This window comes from Chenopodium quinoa, unplaced genomic scaffold (genome assembly GCF_001683475.1).
Source record: "Chenopodium quinoa cultivar QQ74 unplaced genomic scaffold, ASM168347v1, whole genome shotgun sequence".
NCBI lineage: Eukaryota > Viridiplantae > Streptophyta > Magnoliopsida > Caryophyllales > Amaranthaceae > Chenopodium > Chenopodium quinoa.
The window spans coordinates 512924-535044 of NW_018742222.1; the positions used below are offsets into that span (position 1 = coordinate 512924).

General features: G+C 36.0%; 1 long non-coding RNA gene across 3 annotated transcripts; it reads right to left on the reverse strand.

Annotated features, from left to right (window-relative positions):
- Nucleotides 1-884: 884 nt before the first annotated feature.
- On the reverse strand, nucleotides 885-4089 carry LOC110734509. 3 transcript variants are annotated; one of them, XR_002513831.1, is made up of 3 exons: nucleotides 3690-4089; nucleotides 2553-2685; nucleotides 885-1907 (listed from the first exon to the last, which is right to left on the reverse strand). It is a non-coding gene; the product is annotated as an uncharacterized LOC110734509 (long non-coding RNA). The 3 variants fall into 3 exon arrangements; XR_002513833.1 differs by having other exon boundaries at nucleotides 2602-2685; nucleotides 3690-4087; XR_002513832.1 differs by lacking the exon at nucleotides 885-1907 and having other exon boundaries at nucleotides 1914-2685; nucleotides 3690-3755; nucleotides 3891-4087.
- Nucleotides 4090-22121: the final 18032 nt, after the last annotated feature.

Sequence of the window (22121 nt, forward strand, 5' to 3'; positions counted from 1 at the left end):
ACGTGCAGCTAGCATTGGACTCACTCTCGGAGCGCATAGGGCATTCTATCATTTTCTCTACCAGCATAATGTAGAGAATATTTCAAGCATTATTCCAAACTTGAACCCCACTATGGTCATACACATAAATACGGTGGCGTCCAAAGGGAAAGAAGATAGAGCAAAAGAGTCGCCAACGAGTTTTAGGGACTTGTAAACCGTTCACAATGTGAAGGTTACACCCCTTAACTATCCAAGAGATCGTTAACTCCAATAGGTCTGGAACCAAGATTGGAAGTTCAGGGATGAAGGTACAAATCCAATCTAAAAGAGAAAGAACCTACCCTAATAATAGGCATCTATTTTATTCTTCACGTATTCATGGCGCTTTCTAACTAACATGCAATCATTAGGTTAACCCTAAACCTGTTCACTAGTAGAAAAAAATGCTATTTGTAATTGGCGAAATTGACTTTTTGTAACTGGCATTGTTGGTTGCAAATGCCACCGTTACAACTAGTGAAAATTATTCGTAACCAGCTAATGTTAGTTTCAAATAATGTACCATTTGAAACTGGCTTAACCTAACGTCAGTTACAAAAAGTCTACTTTCCAATTTAGAAAGCATACTATTCGTAACTAGAATTATGTTACGCCGGTTACAATTAGGGTATTATTAATAACTGGCAAATCTTAACGCCGGTAACAAATACATTTTTTTTTTATTTTTTTTTTAAATACTATCAGTAACTATCATTATATTACGTCGGTTACTTATAAATAAATAATTTTTTTATATAAATATTTGATCCGAATACGATTTTGGTAGTATATCCTACCAAACAACCCATCGTAAGATGGGTTACAGTGGTAATTGGGGAAGGAGAGAAAGATAAAAAAGCCCAAAATTTGAACTTTTCAACCTCTATAAATCTCTTTTTCTTTTAGAAGTCTACACACATGATACAAGTATCTCATAATAAATAAATAAATAAATAAATCAACTACTTGTAACACACCTAAAAGCTCTAAAGATGGCTCACAAAAATTGACAAACTTACATCATGCATTCCTAGCACCAAGGTCCAATGAATGATCGAGATGAGATATGAGGAGGAAACACCCTATTTTGTGCAAAGCTTCAAGAAGGCAGATGTTCTTTGTACAGTCGTTTCCCAAGGTCTCGGGGCTCATATCTAGAGCCTTTTAACTTTATGACCTTACTTGATACTCTCCTGCACGAGTTAGAGCTTTGAAACCCTTGTAAGGACAATTTGCTACATTTGACAATTCAAGCTTGTATATATTCAGGCCAGAAAGAGCAATAAGCATGATGCGGAACTATGCTACAAAAGTTGGGAATACATTAAGCTTTTCAAAGCCTGCCTCAAGCATTAATGTTCCTGTCAAAGAAGGGGCTTTGTTCTTTGGTATTCTGCCAATAGACCAAGAAGAGACCTAGATTTGTACAATGTAAGTTCATAGATCAGTCAAGTCTAACACCTCCGCCCACAGAAGAAGAAAAACAAAGAAAAAAAGACAACTTATCATTCATTCAAGCTTAATAAGGAGAGGTAATCTTTGTACTGATAGCTGGAATCAAATAAAAATGTGACCTTGTTAGTAAGAATGTCCACTGTTCAATTATTATTTGCTATTTGATCTGAATATACAACACAAGGATGAGAAAATGAGAGTAACTGAGAAACTAGCTGATGAATTAAAGAATTCAGTTCAGAAATTCAGCTCTGAATTCTGTTCTGAAATTCAACTCTGAATTCAGTTCTGAAATCTATCTCTGAATTCAGTTGTGAAATTCAGCTTTGATTTTAGTTTTGATTTTCAATTCTTCATTCAGTTCTGAAATTGACTATTGGAAGCATGCTCTAGCAATACACCATCATCAGATATAAAATGCTGCAGCCAATCTGTCAACAAATAACCAAACTTTGAACATTAACTACGCTCTTATTTTTTTTTACAAAAATAATAATAATGTTTAAAAATATATATTGAGATTGACTCCAAAACAGATAAATAATAAAATTAACTATCATACAATAGTACACAAAAGTAGTTAAAGTTAATCCGGGAAAAGTCGAACAGAACTAGTATTTGACTGTACAATAACCACAATAAAGAGTAAAACTGCCCAGCAAGCTCTAAAACCTAATGTCCTTGTTTCTTATCCAATTTCATTGATGAAAAAAGTTGCAACCCAAGAATGTTAATTATAAGAAGATATAACCATGAAGGAGCTTTACCGCAACATGCAACTGCATTTTTTTCCTAATCAAGTAGTATCAGTTGAAAAGTACTGCAAGATGGTTCCTAACCATAAACTAATAACCTCATACTTATCCCTTGATGACCTAGAGTTCATTCTACAAAATAGAGTCCCTTAATGAGCCAGCAAAATCCTCAAAAGCCATTTTACCAGTCAGACAACAAATAGATAGTTCAGACAACAAATTATACTTGTTTTTATAATTCACCAGTCAGCACCACAACACATAATTTATAAGCAAAATGGGAGCTTATCAAATTAGAGTTTAATGGAGAAAAATACGTACTTTGAATAGCAAACCTATGCATTACCCCCACAACACAATATTGCCATACCTGTGGTTGTTTACATTAGCATGCCTCTATTAACAAAAACTGATTAGCATAGTCCAAAAACATATATGGCGAACAGTAAGGAACCTAGCAGCAAATCAACATCAAAAATTAGTACATTCCTTAAGAAAAATAAAAAATAAAAACACAAAATAATAAGAAAATAGGACTTCTTCTGCTACCAAGAAAAAAAAAAAGTAAATATTCAATACATTTCCTTAGGTCATGAAAGTGAATTTTTGAAACCAAAATATGCCAAGATCCTCTAAGAGACTAAGAAAGATTATTGTTACAACAAATATTGAATAAAAGCATAACGTCATTTATATCCATTCATGAGCATGTGGGTACGATTGTACTAATATAGAGTATCAAAAATTTAAAATAATAGCAAAACTCCAAATCTCAAAACTCCAAATACCTCACAAACAATAATAACCACCAGCCATAAAATGCACACAAGTAAGCAACCTAGAAAAGCATTCTATATATGTGCACCCAACATCTTGCTCAAAATAATAACATCCATATCAAAGAATTAGAGTGCAAACTTATGCACACTACTCAATTATATAAACTATAGCCAAACTATATATAGCCACAGAGTTCATAATAGCAAAGCGTACAAAAACATGCTTCCCAACTATAGCCAAAAAATAGATAAATTAAATTTTGAATGAACTAATCACTTGAAGCCAAATGATAGTTACATAAAAGCAGATTTAAGATATATAATTCCCAACTCTTAATTTCAACCACAAATTGCTAGTTTTGTCTGCTTAATAATCTTACCGCTGCAATAATGATTAAAAGCAAAAGCATATAAATCAAAAAGAGGTTAATTTTATTAGACACTTTCAGAATATAAATCAAAAAGCATATCCAATTTTACATGCCTTTATCAAGGCTTGCAATTTGCAAAATATTGAAGAAATAACACTTGCAGGTTACACTTTCGGAATATAAATCATGACCTAAATCATCTAATTACAAAAGCACAAACAAAATCCAAAAAAAAAGCACAAATTCTAAATTAAACAAAAAATTAAATCACTAATATAAGAATTCAAGAGAAAATTGAAATTGCTAACCTTCAAGACATTTGAGACTTTGAGCTACTCTGACAGTTCTCGAATTTCCAACTTACGATTTTTCGCCTAAAATTCCAGAAAAAAAAGTCGTCAATTAGAAATTTAGAGTGGAGGAGATAGAATTGTGAGTGTTTATCTTTCGTTTCCAATGGAAGATATGAGAAGCAAGAGAGAAGAGAAGAATGAGGTTGAGAGAAAAACTTTAATCGAAGAAGAGCCAAGGCAATTGCAGACTTTGCCTTAGGTTCCATAGGTTCCGTAGGTTCCGCCATTGACGATGTGGTTGCAGCCACCACCTCTCCTCCTCAACCACCACCACCATTACCCTATTCACTAAAACCCTAACCCAAAACCAAACCCCCCAAATCAGAAGAGAACCCTAAAATAATAATATTGTTTCATAAATAAATACTACGATTTGTTTCTAGTAACCTAAAATTTGTAACTGATGTTTGTAAATTAGTTACAAATTTTTTTGGTCAAAGTTTTTTTGACTTAATATTTGTAACTGACGTTTGGAAGCTAGTTACAAACGTTTTGGTCAACGTTTCTTTGACTTATTATTTGTAACTGATGATTGTAAGCTAGTTACAAACGTTTTAGTCAAATTTTCTTTGACTTAATATTTGTAACTAACATTTATTTAGCCAGTTACTAAAAAAATTCAGACAATGATAAACCACATATTGATAACTGACATTTACTACGCCGGTTACTAATGTCATAAAATTTGTAACTGACATTATCTTAGTCGGTTACTATTGATGCTTTCGTAACTAGCATAACATACACTAGATACTAATAGGGCATTACAAATAGCATTTTTTTCTACTAGTGGTTTAATTTATGTTGATGGAATATTAATGCACAAACAAATCTATTATTGACCTTCACTTGATATATAATCCTATTAACCCTAAACAACATTATTAGTTATCTTATTAAGCTTGATTACAAGTACAAATTCCCTTTAACATGCATAAAATGTGTTATTAAGCAATAACAATAAATATCATATCGACATAATAATAATAATAATAATAATAATAATAATAATAATCATATCAATATTGATAACAATAATCATAACAATCATAATTAAAATAATCATGTCAAAAATAAAGCATAATAATAGCAAGATCTTAGGCATGATACTAACAAGATTAATAACAAACCCTAGCATGTCACTAAACATTAAAGATCAAAGCTTAAGCCCTAATATGATACTAACATACTATTAGGAAACATAATAGGAAGCATCATTGAAATCATAATTGATATTAGAAACTTAATTATCACCCTAAACTTGATACTAAGAAAAGAATCCTAACATGATAATAGGGAAAACATTCTAACATGATACTAGGAATCAAAATAACAACCTAATCATGATTTCTATATCATAATTTCGATTTCAACAATTAAAGTACTTACTTAGATGCCTCGTAGTTCTTTCTAATAACAAAATACATATTTTAGTAACTTCAAGGAAAATAATAAAACAAACATTTAAATTAAATAATTGAAAGAGAGATTTGGGACCAAACCCTCAGAAATATCAAACCTTTCACATCTAGGGCGAAGGCAACTTCAAACTTGGCTAGGTGTGCCTAGTGCTAATGAGTGGGGAATTTTGTTTGTAAAAGGGATAGGCTAGAAAGAGGGAGAGAGAGAAAAAGATTTATCTTAGAGAGAGAGAGAAGAATTAGAGAATTTTGGTTATTGAAAAACGGAGGTCCAAGGACCCAATTTATAATAAAATAGAATGGAATTGATAGAACGAATCAGAGTTCTAAAGGAATATAACACGCCTCTATCGCCAACAACAGGACCTGTCGCCAGGCGATAGGGTCTGTTGCCAGGCGACAACATGTCGTTTGGCGATGCAGAAGGTTTTCCACGCATTTCAACGCGAAATCTACCATTTGATAAATCAAGTCGTAAAAGTCCGTACGAAGGGTAAAATCGTAATTCCATTTAAAACACTTCATTTATTCCAAATAAAACTCAAAAAACATAATTATCAATCCTAATCCCATTAGGATTCAAAAGAACCTTCTAGAAGATTCTAGAAAACTATAATCTATCCAAATTGCATTAGGAATGATGATTCATAATAAGCCATCCTCTAGATCATTGGGCCGCATATAAAAACCAAACCAGGCCAAGTTTAGTATTTAGGCCATAACTTCCTCATTATTCATAGGAATTGGGCTTATAATATATCGTTGGAAAGCTCTTCCAAGCCCAATCCAACTACACCATTATTGTTCCCTTGTCATGGATCAAACTTAACTGGATTGGCTATTTTCATAAAATAGAGTAGTTTTCGAAAACAGAAAGAAAGATTTTTAATAAAAAACACTAACCACAACATTAAACTTTCCACACTTTCACTTCATTCGATTATGAGTCGACGCGAAAGGTATTCATCACCGGGTTCGGTTTTGGGCAGACACAAATGTGTGTCTAAAAAAGCCCCCTTTTTTATTGAGTTTGGAGAAACTCAAGTTTCCAAAATAAAAGTCAAAGTAGCGATGGGGATGGAGAATGATTCAGAACGTTCGGCGATCCTAAATCGTTCTTGTAACGCCGATACCTGCAAACTAGCATTAGTTAAATAGATAAGAGATTTAAGAAACATGTACCTTGCACCGTCGAGCACATGTCTCTAGAGGTAACTGATTTGTTGTGACGATATTCCTCAAGCAAGGGGATACTGCCTAAAGACTGCTACTCTTGTAACTGCCTCCAATTTCCGTTGTGATAATCTTCTGCAGGCCAGAGAATACTATCGAAGATTGCTTCGCTTGAAACGACCTTCTACCGCCTTTTGACCATCTTCCGCAAGCCAGGGAACACGATCGAAGATAACTTCGCTTGAAATTACCTTCAGTTGTTTTTTATAACCCTCCGCAAGCCACGGAACGATGTCGAAGACATCTTTGCTTGAAGTCATCCTCATTTGTTGCGATAATACTCCAAAGAATATTACCGAAGACCAATGCTTGTAGATCGTTTAAAGCTAGCTCAAACTTTTCTTCTACTATGCCAATACGTCGGCGCTTTAGCTGCTTGTGAACATTATGTCGGTGCTTTTGCTATTTTATAAACAATTATGTCGGTGCATTTGTAATGAGCCAATGTTTAGGCGCTTTAAGCTAAGTGAGACGATCATTTATCAGGTCAATAATCGAACCGATTACTCAATCATGTCAAGTTGCTTAGAGGGGCTAACTGGCGTACCAAGGAACCCAAACTGCTGCATGAGGTTTGCATAACCATTCTACAAGGCCTGACATTCTATCGCCGCTCTAGCGGCTGCTGGAAGGCGATGTCGTTGCAAATTCTTCATGTCGCCAGGCAAAAGATTTGTCCTCCAACGTTGCACTCGAAATTTTTGAAAAATCCCCTTTCTTCTTCATTTTTGCGTCTGCTGTTGTTGTTTGCTTGTGAATCGCCTCAAGCTTCAAATAACTCGTTCTCGCTTATTTCTCAACCAAATTCGCTCAAAGTTTTTGAAAATCAAAGCTTAGTTCATCTAGTTTGCTGACCTATGTATGTTTTATTCAAATCATTCGAAATTTGCTGAATTTTCACATGTTATTTCACGAATTTTCTGAAAATTCGAAATTTATTTACTTAATTTGCTTTGTTTGTCGAATTTTATGCCATGAGAATGTTTTATTATGTTTTTATATTGCCTTGGAAGTATTTTGTGACTTATTTGACTCAGTTTTATGAAGAAACAAACAATTCACCATTATTTGACCCCTTGAGGTCGTGAGAACAATGCGAATTGTTCTTCGCATTTTTGCTAGCTATTCTTGTTCAATTTGTAACAATTATTGTCATTGTATTGCAAGAAATTGTTTGATTGCTTGAAAATACCATATATGCTTGAATTGAATTCGTGCTATGTTTTAGTACTACGTACTCATATTTTTTTTTTGCGAACATAGTATCATGGGCTAGGCGAACCTTAGACACTATAGAGCCTTAATTTTTATCATTTTTCATAGTATAGCATGGCTAGACAACGCAGTTCTGGTTCTTGGTCTAGAGATACTCGACGAGCCCATGGGTGAAGGCGAGGAGCCATCCACCTCTCTTGGTCCCTTCCCTGAGTAGGATGAGCGGACCTTGTTTTTCACTCCCAAGAACCACATTTCTTAGCGGGTACATCGCGGGATTGTTAGTGGGAGGAGGCGTAGCCACGGCTTTGGCAATGAGTCCATTAAATATTTGTACGACAAGTATTTTTGTAACGATGAGGAGTTGCGACGGCTTTAGGAGTTTTGTGGGCTTACTGCCTTGTTTCGGACCACTCAAGCCATGTACTCTTTTAATGCGAGCCACCACGTGGTTCGAGCTTTGGTGGAGTTCTTCTAGGACACCGCCAACACCTTTCACTTTCCCTGAGGCGAGGTAATTGTCACCCCTGCCGACTTCAGTCTTATCTCGGGACTGGAGTTCCGCTCGACTGCACTGCCATTTGACAGTATGATTTCGAGGAGCTGTTGGGTCCGATTACCATTCGGGCCCGTGCCGAGGTTGAGCCGTCACGACTTAGCGCTCAGTGCATCCGCCGGTCTACTCTGGTGATGGCTTTCTAGGATGATGCGACCACCAGAGAGCAGCGCGTGCGCATATTTGTTCTTATCTTGCTGTCAGGAACTTTTTCCCATGACAAAGGTAGCCGGGTACTTCTCTATTACCTTCTTGCTCTCCGCGACCTTTAGCTGGTCGGGACCTACGACTGGGTCAGCTTGGCCTATGCTGATTTCTTGCGGGGCTTGCGAGGCTTTTATCGTCACACATCTTTCACAGGAAATATCGCACTCTCCAGCTTTTGGAGAATCGTAGAGGTATATTTTATCCCTTTTAAAAGTTAGCTCTTGATTCTTACTAGCATTCCCTAATCTTCTTTTGTCTTTGTTCATAGATTTGGTTTTACGAGTACTTTTCGTCGCTAGCGTCGGCGAGACCATCTCCTCACGAGATCCCAATTGGCGCCTGTTGGGAAGGTCGCATTAGTGATCAGGCGACTACTGCCCATGTCCGAGAGTTAATCCTCTCGGTTTGTTCTTTTTGGAAGTTTGTCCTTCATGTATTGCCTTTTAATGGACTTTTATCTCACAAACTGTTTTGCAAGAGCCTGAGGCAGTGTATCGGCCATGGGCCGATCTGGCTATTCCTGCGCTGGCTGCGCAGTACACCACCGAGCATCGCTACTTTCAAGGGACGTACAAGGTCGTGCTGTATCTCGGTGGGAGGGTGGATATTCAGCATTCTTCGGAGATTTTTGTCGTCCATGCTCCTCCGCCCCGACATATGCTCCATGATGTGATGTTGATAAACTTAGCAGAGAAGTCGCCTGCTTGTTCCCCTTGACAATCTCATGCTCGTTCGGGGTAGTGCTATGAGGAGGACTTGCTGCCACTGCTAGCTTCGGCCCCTATTTTATCCGAGGAGGTGACGGTATGCTTTTTATCTTTTAGTTCTTTGCTAGATAGCCCCCAAGTGGACCTTAATCACTTAAATTTGCTTTTTCCTAGGCTGGGCCTGCTGAGTTCATTCCTCCTCGGATGTCCATCAACTACCCGGGGACGTACGACCCTGTTAAGGAGATGATTCCCTCGGTTTTTGAGGATCAGCGCTTTATCGAGCGATCTATTTCTTGTCACCAGACTCGGGTGAGTTATTTTCTTACTGCTTATTTGTTTTTTTACCGTGTATTGTTATTGACTTTGTTTTAGACCGTTCTCGCGCTAGGTGGTGACAACGATGGTATGGTGCACAGACGCCTTTCAAAGTCAGCTGGTGAGGATGAGGAACGTAGCTTCTTGTCGTCGTGACGACGCTTCTCAGGAGGGTATCTTCTTTCCTTTATTATGTATTGTTTATCCTCCTGTTTTCTTTGCATCTGACTTGATTTAATTTTCCAAGGAAAACCTATTCCTTCACGTTCTCGGATGAGACCCAAGGCTAGTAGGGAGCCGTCCAGGTCTGACTCGAGGCGTCGTCGCACTACTTCTAGTGCCCAAGGTGGCCGATCTAACGCTGCGCGGACCGAGGCAGTAAGGGTTCGGTTCTTCCACTGAGGGTGTAAAGAATAGGCCGATAGGCCAAGGAGGCGCGACATCGGCTCCTCCGGTAGGTGGTGGTTCGTCGTCGTCGCATCCACCGAAGCCTTAGCCTTTGTTGATTCAGCACCAGGGTGAGCCTGGATGGACTGACCCTGAGTTGAGGTTTCCGAGTACCGGTGAGTTTGGAGATGGTGAGAATATACTCCTCGGTCTGCGATGTTCTTCGATATGATGAACATTCCTCATTATCTGCGCCCTCCAGCACCGTAGTTGTACCTGTGCTTTTATTTTAATTTAACTTTTGAAGGACTTTGTCGATTGTATTATATAATTCATTTATTAGACATATTTGTATATACATACTATTATCTATTATGACTTCTTTATCTTTGCATTTATTTTTCATTTTATGTGCATATGCATGTGTGCAACAAATTTGTGATTAATTTTACGCTAAAAATTTTCGTCATTTTTATTATTGATAGAGGGTATTCGACTTTCTACAGCAAAAGAAAAAAATAAATAAATAAATCGGGCTAAAATAAACCTAAATTTAATTAAGCTTGAATGAATCAAAATAAGGAAAAAAATAAATTGTATTTTTTATAGGGTTATTGACCAAAAGGGCAAAATTGTAAAGTCAATGTACGAATTTGAATCATAGTCAGAAAAAAGCGGTTTGAATAGCGCGGTGAGCTGGCATTGCAGCGTCATTTGTAGCGATGTGCTATATCCTGTCGCCAGGCGCTGCTTTTGTCGCCAGGCGACAGACTTTGTCGCCTGGCGCTGCAGTGCGTTGCCTCCGAATCCTTTAAGGAGTCAAACTACATCAGTTTTGTGCATAAATAGCCCCCTAATCTGCCGATTTTCTGTATAATTCGAACAGATTAATCATTAATTATATTCTTAGCCTCTCAACAAGTAGTCATGTCTTTAGTCACTAAGAGTTTTAGCGATTTTACTCGTGAATGGTGTCGATCTTTAATTGCTAAAGAGAGAAAAGAACTCAACTTTTTTCACATAGGGGTATTTATGGTATTAAGGGGGTAGATCTTGACATAGATTTTATTCATACCGCCTTAGAATATTGGGATACAGACACACAATGCTTTAGACGAGGCTGTGATGAAATTAGCCCTTTACCGGAAGAATTTGGTGCCATCCTAGGCTTCCCTTCATTAGATCTTGCCGTAATTCCTAGAGTGAATGAGTATTATTATAAATATTTTGAGCGCTTCTTTAATTTAAAAGACAGAGATCTAACAAATATTGTATATGGTAGCGTAGTTAATCTAAAAGAATTTGCACGCCACTACTTTGACAGACCGTATTCTGAGTCTTTTCATGTTTATAGAAGAAGGGTTTTCTCTTTTGCATGCTTAACCAATATCTTCTTACTAGTGGTAGAAATAATGAAGGTCAAGCAATCATAATATTTGTCTTGGAACAAATTGAATCTGGAAGGAATCCAATGCCATTAATTGTTGGAGAGACTATGCTTAGTCTAGACGAATTAAAGAAAAATCCAAAAGCACCTTTTCGGGGCTCTCCAATTTTATTACAAGTAGAAAAATAATATTTTTAATTACAGAAATCAAAAACATATTTTTGTATAGTAATACTAATTATTTTCATTGAATTTTTTGCAGATGTGGCTAATGGAGAAACTAGAATTAATTAGTCCTCCTGACATTATTAAAAAATACACTCCAAACGGCTTTGTAAGGCAAAAGAAATGTTTCTCTAAAATGGGTCGCCATGAATGGACTAGCATTTTACCATTAACATGAGTTCCACAAACGCCTTTGTGGACTATCCTCATAGGTCTTTAGACTTCCTTTTCCTTACACATAAGAGATCTTGACCCCTAGGTACCCTTTTTTGTAACTCGTTGTCTATGAGCACATATTGGGAAGCTAAGAGTCTTAATGCTCGTTTTGCTCTTTTGTCAGCATGAGGAGGATATTCTCCTTTGGTGACATAGTTGAGTATATCTGTATACCATGGTTCTTCTTCTTCTTCTTCTTCTTCTTCTTCTTCTTCTTCTTCTTCTTCTTCTTCTTCTTCTTCTTTCTTCTTCTTCTTCTTCTTCTTCTTCTTTCTTCTTCTTCTTCTTCTTCTTCTTTCTTCTTCTTCTTCTTCTTCTTCTTCTTCTTCTTCTTCTTCTTCTTCTTCTTCTTCTTCTTCTTCTTCTTCTTCTTCTTCTTCTTCTTCTTTCTTCTTCTTCTTCTTCTTCTTCTTCTTCTTCTTCTTCTTCTTCTTCTTCTTCTTCTTCTTCTTCTTCTTCTTCTTCTTCTTCTTGGACCACTTGATCATCGTCTTCTATGGCTTGAATGTAAGCCGATTTATACCTTTTTTCTATGGTTAAAAGCATTTGCTCGATTTCCGTAGCAATCCTAACCATTGAGGCTAGGCTTGCCAAGGCATCAGCAAATTAGTTTTCCTCTCTAGGTAGATATGTGTATTCTACCCTTTCCAATTGGTTGGTGCGAGTATCCACATAAGTTTGGTAAGGGGCTACACTTTCACTCCTTACTTTCCGTCTTTTAGAAATTTGATTGATGATCAAAGAAGAGTCTCCGAATATTCGCAATTTCTTTACTCCCAATGTCAAAGTTGTTTCGAGGCCTACCACGCATGCTTCGTATTCAGCTGCGTTGTTGGTAACGTTGAAATCTATCTTTATGGAGATTGGAACATGCTCTTCCAACGCCACATCCCTTTTGGTTTGAGGCTCCGTCGAAGTATAAAGTCCAAGTATCATCTTCTGTTACCATCAAGTCTTCATCAGGAAATTCGTTGTCCTGTATTGGCGTCGAATCCTCTATTGGAAAATCCGCTAAGAAGTTCGAGACCACTGATCCTTTAATAGCCTTTTGAGGCATGAACCTTACTTCAAATTGGGCTAGGTTGACTATCCACTTGATATGCGCCCATTGAGTGTAGATTTTTCGAACACATAATTAAGTGGATCCATTCGAGAAACTACAAGGACTATATGCACGAGCATGTAATGTCTTAACTTGGTTGTGGCCCACACTAATGTGAGGATCAATTTCTCAAGCAGTGTGTAGCGTACTTCATACTCGAGCATTTTCTTGCTTAGGTAGTAGATTGCATTTTCTTTTGCTTCTACTTCTTGTGCAAGCATAACCCCCATTATCTCTTTGGTGACTGTTAAGTACAACCTAAGAGGAATCCCTGGAAGCGCTAGTGCTAATAAAGGAGGATTTGTAATTTAGGCTTTTGATCTTTTCAAAGGCTTTTTGACACTCATCGTCCCATATTACTGGCACATTCTTATTGAATTTCTTGAATATTGATTCACATATCGTTGTTAGGTTTGATTCATATGAGCCTACTTATGTATTGCAACCAGCCAATAAATCTTCGAATTTTTTTCTTGGTTTTGGGCGATGGCATTAACATAATTGCCTTGATCTTGGTTGGGTCTATCTATATTCGTTTAGAGCTTATAACATATCCCAAGAGTTTGCATGAGGTGACTCCATGATCTATGGCGAGACTAGGTCGCTGAAAACTAATCTACCCTTGGTCAAAATAACATTTGTAATCTCTCAACAAACCCCAATACAAAGCATAGAGTAAGTCGAGGGTCGAACCACTAGGAATGGGAGGTGAATGCTAAAGTCAAAACTAAGCTATTTTGAAGCAATAAAGTGAGGTGTGTATATTCAAAACAATGATCAAACAATCAAAATGAAATCAAATTTATCAAGCACTAGGGTTAGGATCCGCATATACTCGGAATGGATATAGCTAATTGGGATTGGAAATGATTAAGTCAAGTGTTGCGAGGGAAAATCAATAAAGCAATCAAGAGTGTAAGGTAAACTAATCTCCTAGAGGTCAAGCTAGTGCTAACTACGAGATACTCTAACTAGGAACCTTGCAAACCTACTCAATCGAAAAAAGCAAGCCACAAATAAATTTTTAGTATCAATGCAAGCTTACAATGCATTCTAGTGTAACAATAAAAGTTAGCTACTCCTCAATTAATCACACACATGCACTTAATCAATCAACCAATTTAATCATAGCATCAACTCCATCAATTTCCCCCAATTAGCATCAATCCATTATTCATACATGCTTCACCATTCCCCTAGCAAGAGAACTACTCACAATCCATTGAAGTTAAGATCAAAACTAAGCTAATCAACAATTTCATCATCATCATATCAATAAAACTAATTCAATTCAAACTTGAATAATCAACAAAGCAAGTGAAATGATAAGCTACAGATTGCATTAAAGTAAAAGAAATCCTTACAAACTTGCTTCAATTCAATGGAGAAAATGCTAGAATTACCAATCTTCAATCATCAATCAAGAACTTCTCTCTCTACAATCTAGAGTTTCTCTCTCTAAAATTCTAATTCTAATTCTATTCTAATTTCTGAATTATTTTCCCTCTAAAATTAGAAAGAAAATCTGTATATAGTAAAACTAACTAAGAGAAGTTAGTTAGATCGTCCCCAAATAAACCCATACAGGCGCGACCAACTATGAGGGAGAGCGCGGTCGCGTAAATATGGGTACGGAGCAGAGACACAGACAGGCGCGCCCGTGCCCGAGGGAGGCGCGCCCGCGCCACCAGGCCGCGCACCCGCGCCTGGTAACAGGGAAGCCTTCTTCCTTATCATGCCGATGCTCCTCGTGCGTTTCACTTAATGCTCTTGATAAACACAAGACCTCGCATTTTCTAAACTCCATGTTTACGGGTTCAACACTAGAAATCTGCCCCCACGGCTAAAATGCATAGCTCAAGGACTTTAGGAACTTGCATTTCTCCATGCTTGAGCTTCAAATAAAGAACACTAGACATCCTAATCAATGTAAAACTTGGGAAGAGGCCTCGGGAAACTTGGTGTAGACATTCAAATGTGTCTCCCCAAAACCAAACCCAGTGATGAATACCTTTCACGTCATTCCATTATTGAACAAAGAGAAAGTGTGAAAAGTCTAGTGATGAAGATGTTTTCATTAAAATATCTCTTCTTTCTGTTTTTGAAAATATTCCTTTTCTTACCTTATTTATGGAAAACTTGCATTCCAATTTAGTTTGGTCCATGATAAGGGTCCTATATTAGTGTAGTTGGATAGAGATTTAAAAGACCTTTCCAACTATATATTATAAGCCCAATTCCGATGAATAATGAGAAAGTTATGGCCAAAATACTAAACTGGGCCCGATTGGTTTATTTATATGCGGCCCAATGATCTAGAGGAGGGCCTATTATTAATTATCATTCCTAAAGCTATTAGGATTGATTATAGTCTTCTAGAATATTCTAGAATATTCTCTTATATCCTAATGGAGTTAGGATTGATAATTATGTTTCAAAGAGTTTGAAATGGAATAAAACTACTCCTTTTTAGAATCCTTGTTTTGTACGAAGTGGAATATATTCAGATTTTATTTTCGTGACTCATAATCTTTATCCAAATTTTATTTGGTTGGATAGATCTTGAAATTATCTTTTTAATGATATATTATAATATTAGTTCCGAGATATAACGAAAAAGATATTAATGATATATGAAACTCTATCTAAAACTAACACCCTTCTACTATTTCGGTAATATCTTTTTATCTACAAAATATTTTAATCCAATTCTAATTGGGTTAAAAATTATACTTCAAGAGCTTTCTAACGGCATACTGTATACCTTATTTGAACTTTTGGATCAAAAGACATGATAAAAACAAAATCCGCAAAAACTGTTTTGCAGCGCCGGACGCCAAGCCTAGCGTCTAGCGTCAGACTTAGTGTTTGGCGTTGCACTCAGCGTTTGGCGACACGCGTGTGTTTGGCGCTGCGGTTGTGTTTTATTCTATTTGAAACTCTTATTCGTTTTTTTTTATCATATCCGGCTGATTTTCTCTATAAATAGCCTCCTAAAACCTCCGTTTTCAATCATCAATTCTCTAATTCTCTCTATCACCAACTCTCATCAAGAATCTCTTGATTATTCTTTCTCTCTTTCTAAACCAACCCTTTTAAAAACACAATTCCTCATACATTAGCACTAGACACACCTAGCCAAGTTCGAAGTTGCCTTTGCCCTAGACGTGAAAGGTTTGGTCCCAAATCTCTATTTCAATTATTTAATTTAACTCTTTAATTGTTTGTTTATATTTTCCTTGAAGTTACTAACGTGTGTATTTTGTCATTAGAAAGAGGTACGAGGCATCCAAGTAAGTGCTTTAATTGTTTGTGTTGTTATTATGATATAGAAGTCATGTCTAGGTTGTTCTTATGATTTCATAGTATCATGTTAGGATGTTTTATTGCTTCCTAGTATCATGTTTAGGGTAATAACTAAAAATTCCTAATATCAAATATGACAATTATAATTCCTGCGATGCTTAAATTACGTTAAGGTTAAAGCTTTTATTTTTATTGTTTAGTGACATGCTATGATTTGTTATTAATCTTGTTAGTATCATGCCTAGGATCTTGCTATTAATAATATGCTTTAACATGATTATGATAATTATGATTATAATTAATTTTGTGTCGAATTATATAATTTAACGTAATTTGTTAATTAGCGAATTGTTTCACGTAATTTGTTAATTAGCGAATTGTTTCACATTATTAGTTAATTTACAAATTGTTTTACATAATTTGTTAATTTACGAATTATTTCATGTTGTTTATTAATTGACGGATAACTTATATATAATTTGATTATTATTATGTTGCTTGATTATATTTATTGTTATTGTTTGATCACGACTTTTATGCATGTTTAAACGGAATTTGTACTTGTAATCACGCTTAATAAGATAATTAATATTCTTGTTTAGGGTTAATTTGATTATAATTCAAGTAATCGCCAATAATAGGTTTATTTGTGCATTAATATTCAACCAACATAAATAAACAGGTTTAGGGGTTTATCCTATTGATTGCATGTTAGTTAGAATGCACACATGAATACGATCAGAATAAAGTAGAGGCATATTAATAGAGCAGGTTCAATCTCTTTTAGGTTGGATTTGTACCTTATCCCCGAATTTCCAATCATGGTTCCAGACCTATTGGAGTTAACGATCTCTTGGATCGTTAAGGGGTGTAACCTTCACCCAGTGAACGGTTTACAAGTTCATAAAACTTGTTGGTGACTCTTTTGCTCTAGCTTCCTTCCCTTTGGACGCCACCATGCTTTAGTGTATTTTCACGGTGGGGTTCAAGTTTGGGGTAATGCTTGAAATATTCCCTACATTTGGATAACGACCTTAACCTGAAAAATAAAGGAAAACAAGCAAATAAAAGAGAAAATAACAAAATAAACCAGGGAAAGCGTAAAGAAAGAAATCCAACTAAGAAAATGCAAACTAAAAGAAATAAAGAGTAAAATTAAGGAAAAGCTAAGTAAAAGAGCTATAGAATAACATGAAATTCACTCTAAAAAGAACCAAATGAGTGCCATAAATGACACTCATCAAATTCCCCCAAGCTAAACTTTTGCTCGTCCTAGAGAAAAACAAAGCCAGAAAGAATAAGGATGAGAGACTTATTCAAAAAGAAAAAGAAAGACATAAGATGGGAATATACACTAAGACTCACTAACGTAGGAATCACGGTTGTTTTTAGCTACAACAAGCCCTTTAAACCCCAAAGTCACCTATGAGGAGGAGTGAGGTCTCGTAAAGGTTTCCTATGAGCTTAACTTATAACTCTCCACCAACATACATTAGGCAAACAACAAAAAGGAAAATAAAAGAAAGAAAGAAAAAATTGAAACCTTTACGAATTGGACTTTACAAAATGACCACATTTCAAATGAATAAACATCTTTCTTAAACAATAGGGGTATGCACGTTTCAAGATATCTGAGGTTAATTGAAACATAGAGTATGCTAAGCATAGAGAACTAGTTATCACAATTCACCTTCATCCCGTTCGATCTTACCGCGTTCTTCCCATAGTCTCAAATCTCCCTCTAATGAGCATCTCAATAGCTCCTCAAAGGAGCCGGAAAAGAAATTTTTTTTGGCTACACGACGTCTTGACTATGTATCCCCTCTCTTTAAGCTTTAACTCATAATGCCCTCCCTCGAAATTTGACTCAACCTCTAGGTCGAAAGGTCTTTCCCAATGGTTGTAACGTAAGGGCAAAAAGGGTTAGGGTAGGCTAAAATTTTAAATTTTGGTGGTATCCCTAATAGTGAAGAAAAGAACGGGCCCTTTCTTGGAATAACAATCAAGTAGTCACCAAACAAAAACAAACTAACACCCCCAACCTTATTCAAGGCTATACTCACAAACATATATACAAAAAGCGTAAACGCTTCTCCCCCAAGCTTAAAGGAAGCATTGTCCTCAATGCTTGAAAAGGGGAAAAGAATCAAATCAAAATATTTTTGATCTTTCTTATTTAAATTTTTTTTTTCATTGTTTGTTTTCAAAATTTTCAAAGCAAATGTCCATGCCTTTGTATCTTAGGACGACTTTTACAGTTTTGCATTTATTAAGTCCTTGCCTTTTTGACAATTGGGACGACTTTTTCCATCAAACATTTGCCATTATTCACGAAATATTCACAAAACACAAGCTTGCATACAAAAGGAACCAATATTCATACTTATAAACCACAAACTCTAAAAACATGACCATTTGCTTCACAAAAACCAAAAATGGAACTAAAAGAAACAAAAGGCTCAAAATTCTAAAAGATGTGGCTTGAAAAGAAGGAAAAAGGCTCAAATGGTTAGCAAGAAGGAAAATGTAAACCAAAATAACTAATATAAAAAAATTAGACCTAGAAAAAGAATAATTACCACCCCGAAAAGATGCCTTTGGCCTCCCTATATGGTTCGGTCTTGTGTTTGAGAATTATGAGTCTAGATTCAAGATTAATTCCGTAATAGTGAAGGATCCATGCCGCTCTTGCAAGATATGTAGAAGGCTTGAAAATCATGAAACCTCACAAGGTTGTGGCAAAAACTCACTAAAAGCTTCAAATTCACCAAAAGGGAGCAATTGCAAATTTTAAAAAACAAATAGAATCCGGCTTCAAGGTCCCAAATGTTCTAAACGACTACTTTAGCATACTTTATCCTAGAATCAACAAACATACTCTAAACTTGTGCACACTGTTACCATTTAAGAAAAAAAGCATTCAACTATACAAGTCCAAAAGTATTATGTCCAAAGCAAGAACAAAACAAAACACATTGCAAATTTGCCTTGATAGAAACAAAAATCTTTTTGGGATTTTTTAAAATAAAGAACATGGAAAATTATATACAAAGGTGCATAGCATATATGAATCAATATCCCATCAAACATGATAGAATACCCTCCCCCAAGCTTGAATGAGACAATACACTAAAACATAAATCATAGAAACCATGGGATGAGAAAACAAGGAGATCAATCCAACAAACCAACATATATCCAACAAGTCATCATCCACTTGAGAAAGAGCTAGGAAGGATATTACTGGATATTAGGTAGGTTTAAATGCATGCAAATGACCCAATTAAACCTTTCAAAGTCAATTACCTCAAGAATCGAACCTTGCCTTCCATATGCTAGCAAAAATAGGAGTCAAACTTCCTTGATTCTTGATCCAAATCAAAGCACCAAAGTATATCAAGTTATGTACCTAGCAAAAGGCACACAAACATTTCCATGAGAGACAATCTATTCTAAAAAAACAAAAAAGAAAATGAAAGCAATAAAACACGAGTTACTTCTCGAGAAAGGCTTGCTTAAGGTCCAAGCTTGACCGCTCTAGTAAAATAGTAATGCAACGATCGCAAGAGCTTGTCAAATTCACTACTACACATTTCATAAGAAATTAAGCGTGCACATGAAAAAAAGAAAGCACGCAACAAGCTTATTGCACACCTATGAGGATCGAGATGCCAAGAGATAGAAGTGGAATCAAACGAAAATTCAACAAAATAAGAAAAGGAAAAAGAAAAAGAAAAAGAAAAAGAAGGCAAACTTTCCTCAAAATATATTTAGGTGGAAAAATTACCCTTTTCCTCAATTAGAGACACATGAGCCACATACAAACCATCATAGACAAGAGGGTCCCTGATGGGCTCATTAACAAAGGAAGGGAGGGATATAGGAGTTAGGGGATATGGTTGAAATTTCTTGAAAAAGGGACATGAGAGGAGGGAATATGGGCTATGGTTTTGCAAATGAACTCTTCCTCACCACCATGCCCCAAATCACCAATAAGATCATGGAAATCAATCATAGAATCCTCAAAAGAAGAACACTCATGATCAACATCTCCCTCAAACATCCAACTCCCAAGAGGAACCACATAATCTCCTCCACTACATTCATGAACAAAAACTCCTTCAACTTCCTTAAAGCCTAAAGTCTCGAAACCATGCATGAATGGATGCAAATTCATTTCAAAATCACCTCTCTCCCATGAAGCGTTTTGAATGAACTCACTCAAAAGGCTATGGGTTTTCTTTTTACTCTTAAGGAACTTATTGACCATAACCTCAAACAAATCCAAATACTCATGGATAGTAAAATCAATCATGCACAAGAGACTCATCAAGATGGGTGGGAGGGTTGGAGTTTTCAAATTCAATACTCTCTTTATTATCAACTCCTTCACCATCACATAAATGCTCATCGATGGTATCCTCACACTCTCTTGGTTGCTCAAAATCACCATCATCATCCTCAACACACACATTGGATTTGTAATTTACACACACAAGCATCAAAGGTGACAATTGGCTTTCTAGCTCTTTACCTCTCCTTCTCCCATCCTCAAGATTCTCTACACTATTTTTCATCACCTACAATTGACTTCTCAAAGAATTAAGAATCGACACCTTTTTAGGCCCAATATCATCACTAAGCTCAATATGCCTTATTTGATTTTCCAAAGTACCAATAAGAGATTCAGAAGGTGTGGAAGATTGAGACTCAACAAGAGAAGAAGAAGTACAACAAAGATGGGAAGAATTAGCATTGAAATCATTAGCATATACATCATATTGGGGAGTGGGGGCACAATCAAACATATGAGATTTGTCAACTTGAGCATGCAACTCATTATCAAGAACAAAAGAGGGACTAGAATTGAAAGCATTTGTTCTAGGTTCACTAATGGGATCATGTGACAAATCGTGGGAAATCATGCTAACATCACATTGCACATCAAAATTAGAAACATGATTACCCCTATTATGAACATCCCAAGCCAACAAAACATAAAAATCCAAAGCATCATCAATTGGCAATGTTGTAAATCTACCATTATGCATGCATTCAACTTTATTCCTAGTTTGTTCATTCAAACCAAAATAACAAATCTCACAAGCCTCCCAAAGACTACAACAATGATAGTCAAGAAATCCTTCAAGTCTATGGAAATATAAACAAAAAGGCTCATTGTTATATTGTGGAAAAGATAGACATGCCATTTTTTTACAAAGCAAACAAAAATAAAATAAAAGAAAAGTATATACAAAGACCTAGACTTAAGCAATCAAAAACACTCAAACATAACCACCGTTCCCCGGAAACGACGCCATATTTTATCTAGGGCGAGACTAGGTCGTTGAAAACTAATCTACCCTTGGTCAAAACAAAATTTGTAATCTCTCAACACACCCCTATACAAAGCATAAAGTAAGTAGAGGGTCGAACCACTAGGAATGGGAGGTGAATGCTAAAGTCAAATCTAAGCTATTTCGAAGCAATAAAGTGAGGTGTGTATATTCAAAACAATCAAACAATCAAAATGATATCAAATTTATCAAGCACTAGGGTTAGGATCCGCATATACTCAGAATGGATATAGCTAATTGGGATTGGAGATGACTAAGTCAAGTGTTGAGAGGGAAAATTCATTAAGCAATCAAGAGAGTAAGGTAAGCTAATCTCTTAGAGGTGAAGCTAGTGCCAACTACGAGAGACTCTAACTAGGAACCTTGCAAACCTAATCAATCCACAAAATCAAGCCATAAATCAATTTTCCATATCAATGCAAGCTTACAATGCATTCTAGTGTAATAATCAAAGTTAGATACCCTTCAATTAATCACACACATGCACTTAATCAATTAACCAATTTAATCACAACATCAAATCCATCAATTTCCCCTAATAAGCATCAATCCATTATTCATACATGCTTCACCATTCCCCCACCAAGATAACTACTCACAATTCATTGAAATTAAGATCAAAACTAAGCTAATCAACAATTTCATCATCATCATATCAATAGAACTAATTCAAACACAAATTCAATTGAAACTTGAACAATCAACAAAGCAATTGAAATGATATGCTAAAGATTGCATTAAAGTAAAAGA